Source organism: Rissa tridactyla, chromosome W (assembly GCF_028500815.1).
Source record: "Rissa tridactyla isolate bRisTri1 chromosome W, bRisTri1.patW.cur.20221130, whole genome shotgun sequence".
Classification (NCBI taxonomy): domain Eukaryota; kingdom Metazoa; phylum Chordata; class Aves; order Charadriiformes; family Laridae; genus Rissa; species Rissa tridactyla.
The window spans coordinates 19,393,520-19,406,995 of record NC_071496.1 but is presented as its reverse complement, the minus strand read 5'-3'; the positions used below and the strand labels follow the sequence as shown (position 1 = coordinate 19,406,995).

Here is a 13,476-nt window from a genome sequence, read left to right as displayed (position 1 = left end):
CATCTTCTCGGCAGCAGGGGTAGTCTTCAGGAGAATAAATGCAATTTTTAGTCGCTTGCTTCTGTGCATTTCAGGTGAATCGCACTGAACCCCTTTAAGTGTCTTGCAACAACACACTGTAATAATGTCAATTACAAATGGAGCAGGTTCGCGAGGGTGATAGCAATAGTACTCGGGTTTAATACCCCGTGCAAATATCTCCCGCCACTCACTAGATTGCTCCTGGATTTCACCATTAAATATTTTTATGTCTAGAGCCAATTTGGTGAGCTCACGCTCTTTGTCCCCACAAGGTTGGCAAACCCCTCGAGGGGGTATCCCATAACGGCAATGGGTCCCCCTCCGTTCTCGACACCCTTTACAAATAAAACAAATAAAAAGGATAACAATTACAGCTCAGAATGTCACACTTGATTCTTATGTCCCCTGTATCACCGTAACCGTACTCCACCGATATGCTGTAGTCGCTCACTTGTACCACAGTTATATGTGTGTCCATTTACAACCTCCGGAAGGCAATCTTCAGATCTCCAGGCGGGCTTGTCACTTCCCAAGAACAGTCTTTTAATGGTCCTTTTACGCGGCTCGCATGAGTCCAGCCTCTCTCTGCTGTCCGGATGGCTGTTTCTGTGGTGAGTAAAACGAGATAGGGCCCTTCCCAACGGGGGGTTAATGGGGACTCTTTCCATGATTTGATTAGAACTTTGTCTCCTGGCTTTATGTTATGCATGGCTACATCCAAGGGGGGTCTCTGTACTACTAAGCCCTTATTCCGCAGCTTTTCTCTCCTAGCCATGAGTTGAATTATATAAGGTCTAATTTGTGAATTTTCAAGTTGGGGGTGGTCCTGCGGAATTTCTAAATCGTATGGCATCCCATATAACATTTCAAAGGGGGAAATTCCTACATCAGTTCAGGGCTGTGTTCTTATATTCAATAGTGCTAAGGGGAGGCACTTTACCCATGACATCTTAGTTTCTAACATCAATTTTGTGAGCTGTTTCTTTATTTCCCCATTTACTCTTTCTACCTTTCCCGAGCTTTGTGGATGCCAGGGAGTATGATATTCCCATTTTGTCCCCAAAGAGGAGAGAGCTTCCCTTGCTATTCTTGAAACAAAATGGGAGCCCCTATCAGAGTCTATTACCTCTATGGATCCATACCTAGGGATTATATTTTCCAGCAAAGTCTTCACTACGGTTTGAGCGGTGGCTCTTGCTGTCGGGAATGCTTCCACAAAATGGGTTAGGTGGTCTATGATTACTAATAAGTATTTATATCGTCCCACCTTTGGAAGTTCAGTGAAGTCTAGCTGGATTTTAGCAAATGGTCTGTGAGCCAGTTCTCTTCCCCCCAGGGCCTTTTCCCGTAAGTGATGTTTATTGACCCTTTTGCATGTCATACATTCGCTAACTATTCTCTTTGCTATATTATATACACCAATGCACGTATACTTTGTGGCAAACTGATCCACTAACACCTGAGTTCCCCAATGGGTGCTCTCATGGAATTTCTGCATGATTTTCAAAGCCAGAGGTTTTGGGAGAACTTCCCGGCCATCCGGGAGTTTCCACTTTCCTTTTTCTGTCTCCCTGATTCCCATCTGAGTCAGCTTATCTTTTTCCTGCACTGTAAAACTCAGGATTGAGTGAATTTTTCCGTGTAGATGGCAATGGCTATATTTGGGGTTGCCACATTCATCATAAATTAGACATCTGCAAGGGACTGCATCGATTCCAAAATCCTTCCAACACTCATAACATGGGAATTCGTCTGATTCCCTTCCACAAGTTATACAGTCCTCCCGAGTTCTTTTAGTCTGGGTCACCATTAATGCTGCTCTTTTTGCTTCTTGATCAGCAAGATTGTTTCCTCTGACTAATGGGCTTAATCCTTTTTGGTGTCCTTTTAAATGTACTACGGCTATTCCCGCTGGTCCTCGTAATGCTTGTAAGACCTGGATTATTAATTCCTGGTGCATTAATCCTTTTCCTTGAGAATTTATTAAACCCCTTTCTTCCCAAATTTTTCCAAAAGTATGCACTACACCAAAGGCATATTTTGAATCCGTATATATGGTTCCAATTTTACCTTTTAAAAGTTGCAAGGCTCTTAATACAGCATATAGTTCACAAGCCTGTGCAGACCAACTAGGACTCAGAGGTCCTGATTCTATTACACTAAATGTGTTTCCATCAATGATTGCAAATCCTGATTTTCTCTTTCCTTCAACTACCCGGGATGATCCATCTACAAATAGCTTTTCTCCTTCTCCAAGTTCTTCCTCATCTAAATCTGGTCTGATTTTCGTTTGCTCCTCAATGTTGTAAAGACAATCATGATTTATTTTGTCACTCGGCTCCCCATACAAAAACTGCGCTGGATTCTGCACGCTTGTTACCGCGAGTTCCAGTTTGGGAGTGGAGATTAGGATGCCTTCATATTTTAGGAGCCGGGCGTCTGTTATCCATTTGTCAGCTTTTTGTTGCAAAATTCCCCTGATGTTGTGAGGTGATAATACCCTCAATTCTCCTCCAAAGGTAATTTTATGGGCTTCCTCTACCAAAAGGGCTGCGGCTACTACCGCTTGAAGGCAAGTAGACCAACCCCTACTTACGGGGTCCAGGAGTTTAGATAAGTATCCCACAGGTTTCTTTCTTTCTGCCCATTCTTGTGCTAATACCCCAAATGCGGTCCCTTCATCAACATTGATAAATAGATAAAATGGTCTCTTTACATCTGGCAGGCTCAAAACTGGGGCATTTACTAAATCAGTTTTCAGTGTTTCTAATTGTTTATCATCATCCTCCGACCATTTCAATAATCCATCCTTAGTTAATTTGGTGTAGAGGAACTTCACCTTTTTGCTATAGTTCTCAATCCATTGCCTGCAATAGCCAAAGAGACCTAATAATTGCCTAACCTGTCTTTTAGTTCTAGGAGCCGGTAATGACAGTATGCCATTCACCCTTTCGGGGTCTAATATCTTAGTTCCCTTGCTTAATCTGTGTCCCAGATATTTTACTTCTTTCTCAACAAATTGTAGTTTTGATTTTGTTACTTTCAATCCTTGTAAACTCAAAAAATTTAGTAACTTAATACTTTCCTGCCTCACTTTGTCTTCGCTATCACTAGCTAGGAGCAAATCATCCACATATTGGACCAGTGTGACTCCTTCACTTAACTCATACCCCTTCAGGATTTGTTCTAAGGCTTGTCCGAACAAGTTCGGAGATTCGGTAAACCCTTGGGGCAATACCGTCCACCGTAATTGTTGTTTCCGATGGTTATCTGGGTCTTCCCATTCAAAAGCAAAGTAATCTCGGCAATCTTCTTTGAGAGGGCATGCCCAGAATGCATCCTTCAGATCTATTACACTATACCATTGATTATCGGGCCCTATTTGACTCAGGAGGGCGTGTGGATTCGCCACCACCGGGAATCTAGCTATTGTTCTCTGGTTAATTTCTCGTAAGTCATGTACTAACCTATATTTTCCATCCGGCTTTTTTACAGGCAGGATGGGAGTATTAAAAGGAGACATACAGGGTTCTAGCAACCCCTTTTCAAGTAATCTTTGGATCTCAGGTTTCAAACCTAGCCTCCCTTCTCTAGGAAGGGGGTATTGTTTTATCCTGACTGGTATTTCTGGGTTCCTTATTGTTACTGAAAAGGGTTCAATATCTAATTTACCTACTGTTTCCGGGGTGTACCAGACTTCAGGGTTTATTTTCTCTTCATCTATTACTCGTAAGGGACACAATTTAATTTTTAGTTTTTCGTTTTCTACTTCTAAGCCAATTCCTAATTCAGTCATCAAATCTCGGCCCAATAAATTATAGTCTGCTTCAGGCATTAGTAGCAGGGACCCCACCCCTACCTTAGAATGGGTTTCAAAAAACACATCCTTTATTACGGGTACTCCAAAAGGTTGTCCTTTTGCTCCAATAACCTGTATAGTCGCCGAGGATATTTTACATCCTTGGGGCAATTTTTGAACGGTAGATCTTTCTGCTCCCGAGTCCACTAGGAACTCAATTTCTTGTTGCTGGGGACCCACTTTTAGTTTTATCAAGGGCTCTGTTTTTTTCTCGGGTTCCCAGCAAATAGAGCCCCTGACACCCCTAGTCTTCTTTGAACATTTTCTCATCCATCATTCTCTTTCTGCAGTCCTTTTTAACATGCCCTTTTCCTCCACAATAAAAACAAACCACAGTTCCCCATTCTCTCCCTCTTAAAGGTTTTCGGGTCTCCTGTCTTATCTGGCGAGTTTCAAACCCTTTTCCAGGGGTTGACGTCCTTTGCCCTTCTCTGACTGCAGCTACCAACATTCCGACTTGTTTCTTATGTATTTCCTCCTCCCTGCGGACATACACTTTCTGGGCTTCCCGTAACAATTCATCCAAACCCCTATCCTGCCAATCCTCCATTTTCTCCAGTTTCTTTCTAATGTCCGTCCATGATTTAGCTACAAATTGGGTTTTTAACAAGGCTTGCCCTACCGGTGTACTAGGGTCCAGCCCTGAATACAATTGGAGGTTCTTTCTCAATCTCTCTAACCATTCCGTAGGGGTTTCATCTTTCTTTTGATGTTCACTAAAGGCTTTGTTTATATTCTGTCCCCTAGGGACAGATTCCCTTATCCCCTGGACAATTATGGTCCTCAGATCTTGCATATGGCCTCTGTCTATTTCGTTTTGGTTATTCCAATTAGGTCTCTGAAGAGGCCATTTAATATCTGCCACAGGACCCTGCTGGTGTTGTTGGTCCCAAATCCTCATCCCAGCTCTCCTGATCATTTCCCTTTCTTCTGCAGTGAACAATATGCCCAATATGGCCTGCAGTTCATCCCAGGTATAAATGTTGGGTCCTAGGAACTGGTCTACCCGTTCTGAAACTCCTAGGGGATCCTCTAACAAGCTTCCCATTTCTTTCTTAAATTCCCTAACGTCCCCGGAGTTCAGAGGGACAGAAACATATCCCATGCCAGGTTGCGCTCCCCCCATAGCAACTTCCCTAAGCGGATATAAATTACTTTTATCCTCCCCCATCCTAGTTTGACTTCGAGTTACTCGTCTAGTTTCAGAAGAACCAGAGGGAGAATCTGTATTGAAAAAGTCTGGCGCTGTTGGGGGCGGTGAAGGCTGTGGCGGTGGTGCTGGTGGTACATAAGGGAGGGGTGAGGTAGGGATTTCATCCTCATCCCGGGGTTTTTCCTACCCCCCTGTTTCTTCTCTCTCAAGTGATACAGATTTACTCTCGTCTCTGACCTTATCCACAAGTGTGCATATTCACTCTCCTCCAGGCTAAAGAGTTCCTTAGAATTAACATAAATATGTAAAGCCTGGCATATCCAATCTTCAAAGGACCCAAAAACGGGCCAATACAGGTGGTCACTTCTAATTTGTTTCCCACCCCAAACTTCCATACAATAATGTATCATTTTTGCTTTATCCTTACCCTGCCTAGAAGGGTAATCATCCCAATATTTAATCATTAATCCTAACGGACTGTCTGGCGGTATCTGGGGTAACCTAACCTTAGGCACCGACCCACCCATGGGATCAGAAGGTTTGCTTTTCTTCTGTCCCATCTTCCGGAGTGCCTTCACACACACACACAATCTTTTCCCCCTGTTCGTGGCCCAGTCCCTCGCGGGAGATGGGAACCGCACTACTAAGGGGTCCGCACTTGCTTCGTCCTCAAGTGGACGTCTCACACAGGCACACTCCAGGATACCCAACCCCAACCGAACGGATCACCGGCCTATACTTACTCACTCCTGAGTCTTCGTTCGGGTCTTCATGCACAAAGTTTACGGGGTTGCCGGCTTTTATTTGCTTGCTGCCGAATTTCGAGTTCGTCGGTAGAGGTTTTGGGTGTAAAAACCCCCAACAGGGGCCGCTTACTCAGCGGGGCGCCCCCCCTGTGAGGTTTACAGCCAAATTGCCTCTATCCGAGTCACGGCACCAAATTTGTTATAGATTGAGGCCCAATAATTGACAGGAACCAATCCAATTAATCAAATTAGTTTATTAAGCAAGCGGCAACAAGCAAAACAGCGCTGGGCGGCCGGGGAGTCTTTGCTCCGCCAACGGCGCACCCCCACTCCCCGAAAGTAGTTGATTCTATACTCTTCTGGTTCCCGTATATGTGTCAATCCTGGTATATTCTGTGTCTGAGCGACGTGTTGCTAGGGGGTCGGTCTTGTCCCGCCTCCTGGTGGTCGTGAGGCTGAAGGCTCCTCATCTTTATCAGTGTCCTTGGGGAGACTCTTTTCAGCTTATCTCACAACTTAGCTCTTCCCTTTGAAGTGTTAAAACACACCAGATGCCTGTGATTTAGGCCTTGAGGTGTCAAAGTGCCCCAGACAGCACACCGGATGCCTGTGATTTAGGCCTTGAGGTGTCAAAGTGCACCAGATAGCACACTGGATGCCTGCGATTCAAGTATGTGAAGAGTCGAAACAGTGTAATTTTTTCACCAGCCTTTAAGAAAGCCTGATTTGATTAACAAACATGATTCTATTTATTACAATCCCCCCCCTTTTTTTTTTTATTTACCATTTTGTTCATCAAATCTTTGGAGTTCAGCGTGACTTAAAGCTAATGTTTCTTCTATTGCTGGTTCCTGATCTAATGACTCGTATTTAGCTCTGAGAAGCATTAAATGGGCAGCTTCCAGTCTGCCCTTTACAATTTCAATTACTTTGTTCAATATACAAGGGCCAAATGTTAATCCCAAAATTAATAGTAGCATAGGTCCCGCGATGGTAGACAATAGCGTAGTCATCCATGGGGAATAATTGAACCAAAATTCATACCAATTTTGCTGTGCTTCTCTTTCTTTCTTTCCTTTTTTTTTTCTAATCCTTCTCGTAGTTTTGTCATGGTGTCTCTAACTACTCCAGTGTGATCTGCATATACGCAGCATTCCTCATCCAGAGCAACACACAACCCCCCTTGCTGTGCAAACAATAAGACACCTACAAGATTTAGTAAAATTAAAATTAGAGTGTGGCGAGAAGGGTGGAAACCCGGCCGGCTAATAAGTTTAGTTTGAACACTCACTCCAACTACCCAGTCCTTTGTAGTGCTATCACTCCTCCCGGGGCATTTCGTGCGATTCCCTTGGTTAACACTGAGGCAGTCCTCCCAGTGGCTTTGTACAGTCCCACTCCGTGGGTTCTGTTCTCCACAGCTTTGTACTCCTCTGCCTCGCTCGTCGACTCGGTTGCTTCGAGCCACGAGGGGTATCATCTTCTCGGCAGCAGGGGTAGTCTTCAGGAGAATAAATGCAATTTTTAGTCGCTTGCTTCTGTGCATTTCAGGTGAATCGCACTGAACCCCTTTAAGTGTCTTGCAACAACACACTGTAATAATGTCAATTACAAATGGAGCAGGTTCGCGAGGGTGATAGCAATAGTACTCGGGTTTAATACCCCGTGCAAATATCTCCCGCCACTCACTAGATTGCTCCTGGATTTCACCATTAAATATTTTTATGTTTAGAGCCAATTTGGTGAGCTCACGCTCTTTGTCCCCACAAGGGTGGCAAACCCCTCGAGGGGGTATCCCGTAATGGCAATGGGTCCCCCTCCGTTCTCGACACCCTTTACAAATAAAACAAATAAAAAGGATAACAATTACAGCTCAGAATGTCACACTTGATTCTTATGTCCCCTGTATCACCGTAACCGTACTCCACCGATATGCTGTAGTCGCTCACTTGTACCACAGTTATATGTGTGTCCATTTACAACCTCCGGAAGGCAATCTTCAGATCTCCAGGCGGGCTTGTCACTTCCCAAGAACAGTCTTTTAATGGTCCTTTTACGCGGCTCGCATGAGTCCAGCCTCTCTCTGCTGTCCGGATGGCTGTTTCTGTGGTGAGTAAAACGAGATAGGGCCCTTCCCAACGGGGGGTTAATGGGGACTCTTTCCATGATTTGATTAGAACTTTGTCTCCTGGCTTTATGTTATGCATGGCTACATCCAAGGGGGGTCTCTGTACTACTAAGCCCTTATTCCGCAGCTTTTCTCTCCTAGCCATGAGTTGAATTATATAAGGTCTAATTTGTGAATTTTCAAGTTGGGGGTGGTCCTGCGGAATTTCTAAATCGTATGGCATCCCATATAACATTTCAAAGGGGGAAATTCCTACATCAGTTCAGGGCTGTGTTCTTATATTCAATAGTGCTAAGGGGAGGCACTTTACCCATGACATCTTAGTTTCTAACATCAATTTTGTGAGCTGTTTCTTTATTTCCCCATTTACTCTTTCTACCTTTCCCGAGCTTTGTGGATGCCAGGGAGTATGATATTCCCATTTTGTCCCCAAAGAGGAGAGAGCTTCCCTTGCTATTCTTGAAACAAAATGGGAGCCCCTATCAGAGTCTATTACCTCTATGGATCCATACCTAGGGATTATATTTTCCAGCAAAGTCTTCACTACGGTTTGAGCGGTGGCTCTAGCTGTCGGGAATGCTTCCACAAAATGGGTTAGGTGGTCTATGATTACTAATAAGTATTTATATCGTCCCACCTTTGGAAGTTCAGTGAAGTCTAGCTGGATTTTAGCAAATGGTCTGTGAGCCAGTTCTCTTCCCCCCAGGGCCTTTTCCCGTAAGTGATGTTTATTAACCCTTTTGCATGTCATACATTCGCTAACTATTCTCTTTGCTATATTGTATACACCAATGCACGTATACTTTGTGGCAAACTGATCCACTAACGCCTGAATTCCCCAATGGGTGTTCTCATGGAATTTTTGCATGATTTTCAAAGCCAGAGGTTTTGGGAGAACTTCCTGGCCATCCGGGAGTTTCCACTTTCCTTTTTCTGTCTCCCTGATTCCTATCTGAGTCAGCTTATCTTTTTCCTGCACTGTAAAACTCAGGATTGAGTGAATTTTTCGGTGTAGATGGCAACGGCTATACTTGGGGTTGCCACATTCATCATAAATTAGACATCTGCAAGGGACTGCATCGATTCCAAAATCCTTCCAACACTCATAACATGGGAATTCGTCTGATTCCCTTCCACAAGTTATACAGTCCTCCCGAGTTCTTTTAGTCTGGATCACCATTAATGCTGCTCTTTTTGCTTCTTGATCAGCAAGATTGTTTCCTCTGACTAATGGGCTTAATCCTTTTTGGTGTCCTTTTAAATGTACTACGGCTATTCCCGCTGGTCCTCGTAATGCTTGTAAGACCTGGATTATTAATTCCTGGTGTATTAATCCTTTTCCTTGAGAATTTATTAAACCCCTTTCTTCCCAAATTTTTCCAAAAGTATGCACTACGCCAAAGGCATATTTGGAATCCGTATATATGGTTCCAATTTTACCTTTTAAAAGTTGCAAGGCTCTTAATACAGCATATAGTTCACAAGCCTGTGCAGACCAACTAGGACTCAGAGGTCCTGATTCTATTACACTAAATGTGTTTCCATCAATGATTGCAAATCCTGATTTTCTCTTTCCTTCAACTACCCGGGATGATCCATCTACAAATAGCTTTTCTCCTTCTCCAAGTTCTTCCTCATCTAAATCTGGTCTGATTTTCGTTTGCTCCTCAATGTTGTAAAGACAATCATGATTTATTTTGTCACTCGGCTCCCCATACAAAAACTGTGCTGGATTCTGCACGCTTGTTACCGCGAGTTCCAGTTTGGGAGAGGAAATTAGGATGCCTTCATATTTTAGGAGCCAGGCGTCTGTTATCCATTTGTCAGCTTTTTGTTGCAAAATTCCCCTGATGTTGTGAGGTGATAATACCCTCAATTCTCCTCCAAAGGTAATTTTATGGGCTTCCTCTACCAAAAGGGCTGCGGCTACTACCGCTTGAAGGCAAGTAGACCAACCCCTACTTACGGGGTCCAGGAGTTTAGATAAGTATCCCACAGGTTTCTTTCTTTCTGCCCATTCTTGTGCTAATACCCCAAATGCGGTCCCTTCATCAACATTGATAAATAGATAAAATGGTCTCTTTACATCTGGCAGGCTCAAAACTGGGGCATTTACTAAATCAGTTTTCAGTGTTTCTAATTGTTTATCATCATCCTCCGACCATTTCAATAATCCATCCTTAGTTAATTTGGTATAGAGGAACTTCACCTTTTTGCTATAGTTCTCAATCCATTGCCTGCAATAGCCAAAGAGACCTAATAATTGCCTAACCTGTCTTTTAGTTCTAGGAGCCGGTAATGACAGTATGCCATTCACCCTTTCGGGGTCTAATTTCTTAGTTCCCTTGCTTAATCTGTGTCCCAGATATTTTACTTCTTTCTCAACAAATTGTAGTTTTGATTTTGTTACTTTCAATCCTTGTAAACTCAAAAAATTTAGTAACTTAATACTTTCCTGCCTCACTTTGTCTTCGCTATCACTAGCTAGGAGCAAATCATCCACATATTGGACCAGTGTGACTCCTTCACTTAACTCATACCCCTTCAGGATTTGTTCTAAGGCTTGTCCGAACAAGTTCGGAGATTCGGTAAACCCTTGGGGCAATACCGTCCACCGTAATTGTTGTTTCCGATGGTTATCTGGGTCTTCCCATTCAAAAGCAAAGTAATCTCGGCAATCTTCTTTGAGAGGGCATGCCCAGAATGCATCCTTCAGATCTATTACACTATACCATTGATTATCGGGCCCTATTTGACTCAGGAGGGCGTGTGGATTCGCCACCACCGGGAATCTAGCTATTGTTCTCTGGTTAATTTCTCGTAAGTCATGTACTAACCTATATTTTCCATCCGGCTTTTTTACAGGCAGGATGGGAGTATTAAAAGGAGACATACAGGGTTCTAGCAACCCCTTTTCAAGTAATCTTTGGATCTCAGGTTTCAAACCTAGCCTCCCTTCTCTAGGAAGGGGGTATTGTTTTATCCTGACTGGTATTTCTGGGTTCCTTATTGTTACCGAAAAGGGTTCAATATCTAACTTACCTACTGTTTCCGGGGTGTACCAGACTTCAGGGTTTATTTTCTCTTCATCTCTTACTCGTAAGGGACACAATTTAATTTTTAGTGTTTCATTTTTTACTTCTAAGCCAATTCCTAATTCAATCATCAAATCTCGGCCCAATAAATTATAGTCTGCTTCAGGCATGAGTAGCAGGGACCCCACCCCTACCTTAGAATGGGTTTCAAAAAACACATCCTTTATTACGGGTACTCCAAAAGGTTGTCCTTTTGCTCCAATAACCTGTATAGTCGCCGAGGATATTTTACATCCTTGGGGCAATTTTTGAACGGTAGATCTTTCTGCTCCCGAGTCCACTAGGAACTCAATTTCTTGTTGCTGGGGACCCACTTTTAGTTTTATCAAGGGCTCTGTTGTTTTTTTTTTTTGTTTTTTGTTTTTTTTTTCTCGGGTTCCCAGCAAATAGAGCCCCTGACACCCCTAGTCTTTGAACATTTTCTCATCCATCATTCTCTTTCTGCAGTCCTTTTTAACATGCCCTTTTCCTCCACAATAAAAACAAACCACAGTTCCCCATTCTCTCCCTCTTAAAGGTTTTCGGGTCTCCTGTCTTATCTGGCGAGCTTCAAACCCTTTTCCAGGGGTTGACGTCCTTTGCCCTTCTCTGACTGCAGCTACCAACATTCCGACTTGTTTCTTATGTATTTCCTCCTCCCTGCGGACATACACTTTCTGGGCTTCCCGTAACAATTCATCCAAACCCCTATCCTGCCAATCCTCCATTTTCTCCAGTTTCTTTCTAATGTCCGTCCATGATTTAGCTACAAATTGGGTTTTTTTCCTACTCCCCTGTTTCTTCTCTCTCAAGTGATATAGATTTACTCTAGTCTCTGACCTTATCCACAAGTGTGCATATTCACTCTCCTCCAGGCTAAAGAGTTCCTTAGAATTAACATAAATATGTAAAGCCTGGCATATCCAATCTTCAAAGGACCCAAAAACGGGCCAATACAGGTGGTCACTTCTAATTTGTTTCCCACCCCAAACTTCCATAAATAATGTATCATTTTTGCTTTATCCTTACCCTGCCTAGAAGGGTAATCATCCCAATATTTAATCATTAATCCTAACGGACTGTCTGGCGGTATCTGGGGTAACCTAACCTTAGGCACCGACCCACCCATGGGATCAGAAGGTTTGCTTTTCTTCTGTCCCATCTTCCGGAGTGCCTTCACACACACACACAATCTTTTCCCCCTGTTCGTGGCCCAGTCCCTCGCGGGAGATGGGAACCGCACTACTAAGGGGTCCGCACTTGCTTCGTCCTCAAGTGGACGTCTCACACAGGCACACTCCAGGATACCCAACCCCAACCGAACGGATCACCGGCCTATACTTACTCACTCCTGAGTCTTCGTTCGGGTCTTCGTGCACAAAGTTTACGGGGTTGCCGGCTTTTATTTGCTTGCTGCCAAATTTCGAGTTCGTCGGTAGAGGTTTTGGGTGTAAAAACCCCCAACAGGGGCCGCTTACTCAGCGGGGCGCCCCCCCCGTGAGGTTTACAGCCAAATTGCCTCTATCCGAGTCACGGCACCAAATTTGTTATAGATTGAGGCCCAATAATTGACAGGAACCAGTCCAATTAATCAAATTAGTTTATTAAGCAAGCGGCAGCAAGCAAAACAGCGCTGGGCGGCCGGGGAGTCTTTGCTCCGCCAACGGCGCACACCCACTTCCCGAAAGTAGCTGATTATATACTCTTCTGGTTCCCGTATATGTGTCAATCCTGGTATATTCTGTGTCTGAGCGACGTGTTGCTAGGGGGTCGGTCTTGTCCCGCCTCCTGGTGGTCGTGAGGCTGAAGGCTCCTCATCTTTATCAGTGTCCTTGGGGAGACTCTTTTCAGCTTATCTCACAACTTAGCTCTTCCCTTTGAAGTGTTAAAACACACCGGATGCCTGTGATTTAGGCCTTGAGGTGTCAAAGTGCACCAGATAGCACACTGGATGCCTGCGATTCAAGTATGTGAAGAGTCGAAACAGTGTAATTTTTTCACCAGCCTTTAAGAAAGCCTGATTTGATTAAAAAACATGATTCTATTTATTACAGTCAGGATCACTAAATTCCACCCCTCGATTCACATACAGTTTACCTTTCCCAAAGATATTATAAGTTACAGATTATATTAGTAAACCATTCAGATAAGTTTTGCTTTGTTTTGAATGTACTGTAACCACATTTTGGTAAGAGCCCAATGTAATCTATTTGCTAGATATGTCCATGAACAGGGCCTCATTGAATCTGCCCATAAAGCTGCTAAGGCAACTTTTAAGCTTACAGACTGCACACCGCTGTACTAGTTCCCAAATGGCTTCTCGGGTACATGGGATTCCCTGGCTTCGAGTCCATCTATGTATGCCATTGTGAAAAATAGTGAAGGTATTGTTGGCTCTCGCCATAATAACAAGGCTATAAATCTTTGACTTATAAGGATAACTAACCTTTAGTAAATTAGGAAACATGAGAAACCTCAAAGATAACAACTAACAG

General features: G+C 43.6%; 1 long non-coding RNA gene across 1 annotated transcript; it reads right to left on the bottom strand.

Annotated features, from left to right (window-relative positions):
- Positions 1–7,207: 7,207 nt before the first annotated feature.
- LOC128902136 (uncharacterized) lies at positions 7,208–12,870 on the bottom strand. Its single transcript, XR_008463643.1, has 3 exons — positions 12,327–12,870; positions 7,650–7,910; positions 7,208–7,280 (listed from the first exon to the last, which is right to left on the bottom strand). It is a non-coding gene; the product is annotated as an uncharacterized LOC128902136 (long non-coding RNA).
- Positions 12,871–13,476: the final 606 nt, after the last annotated feature.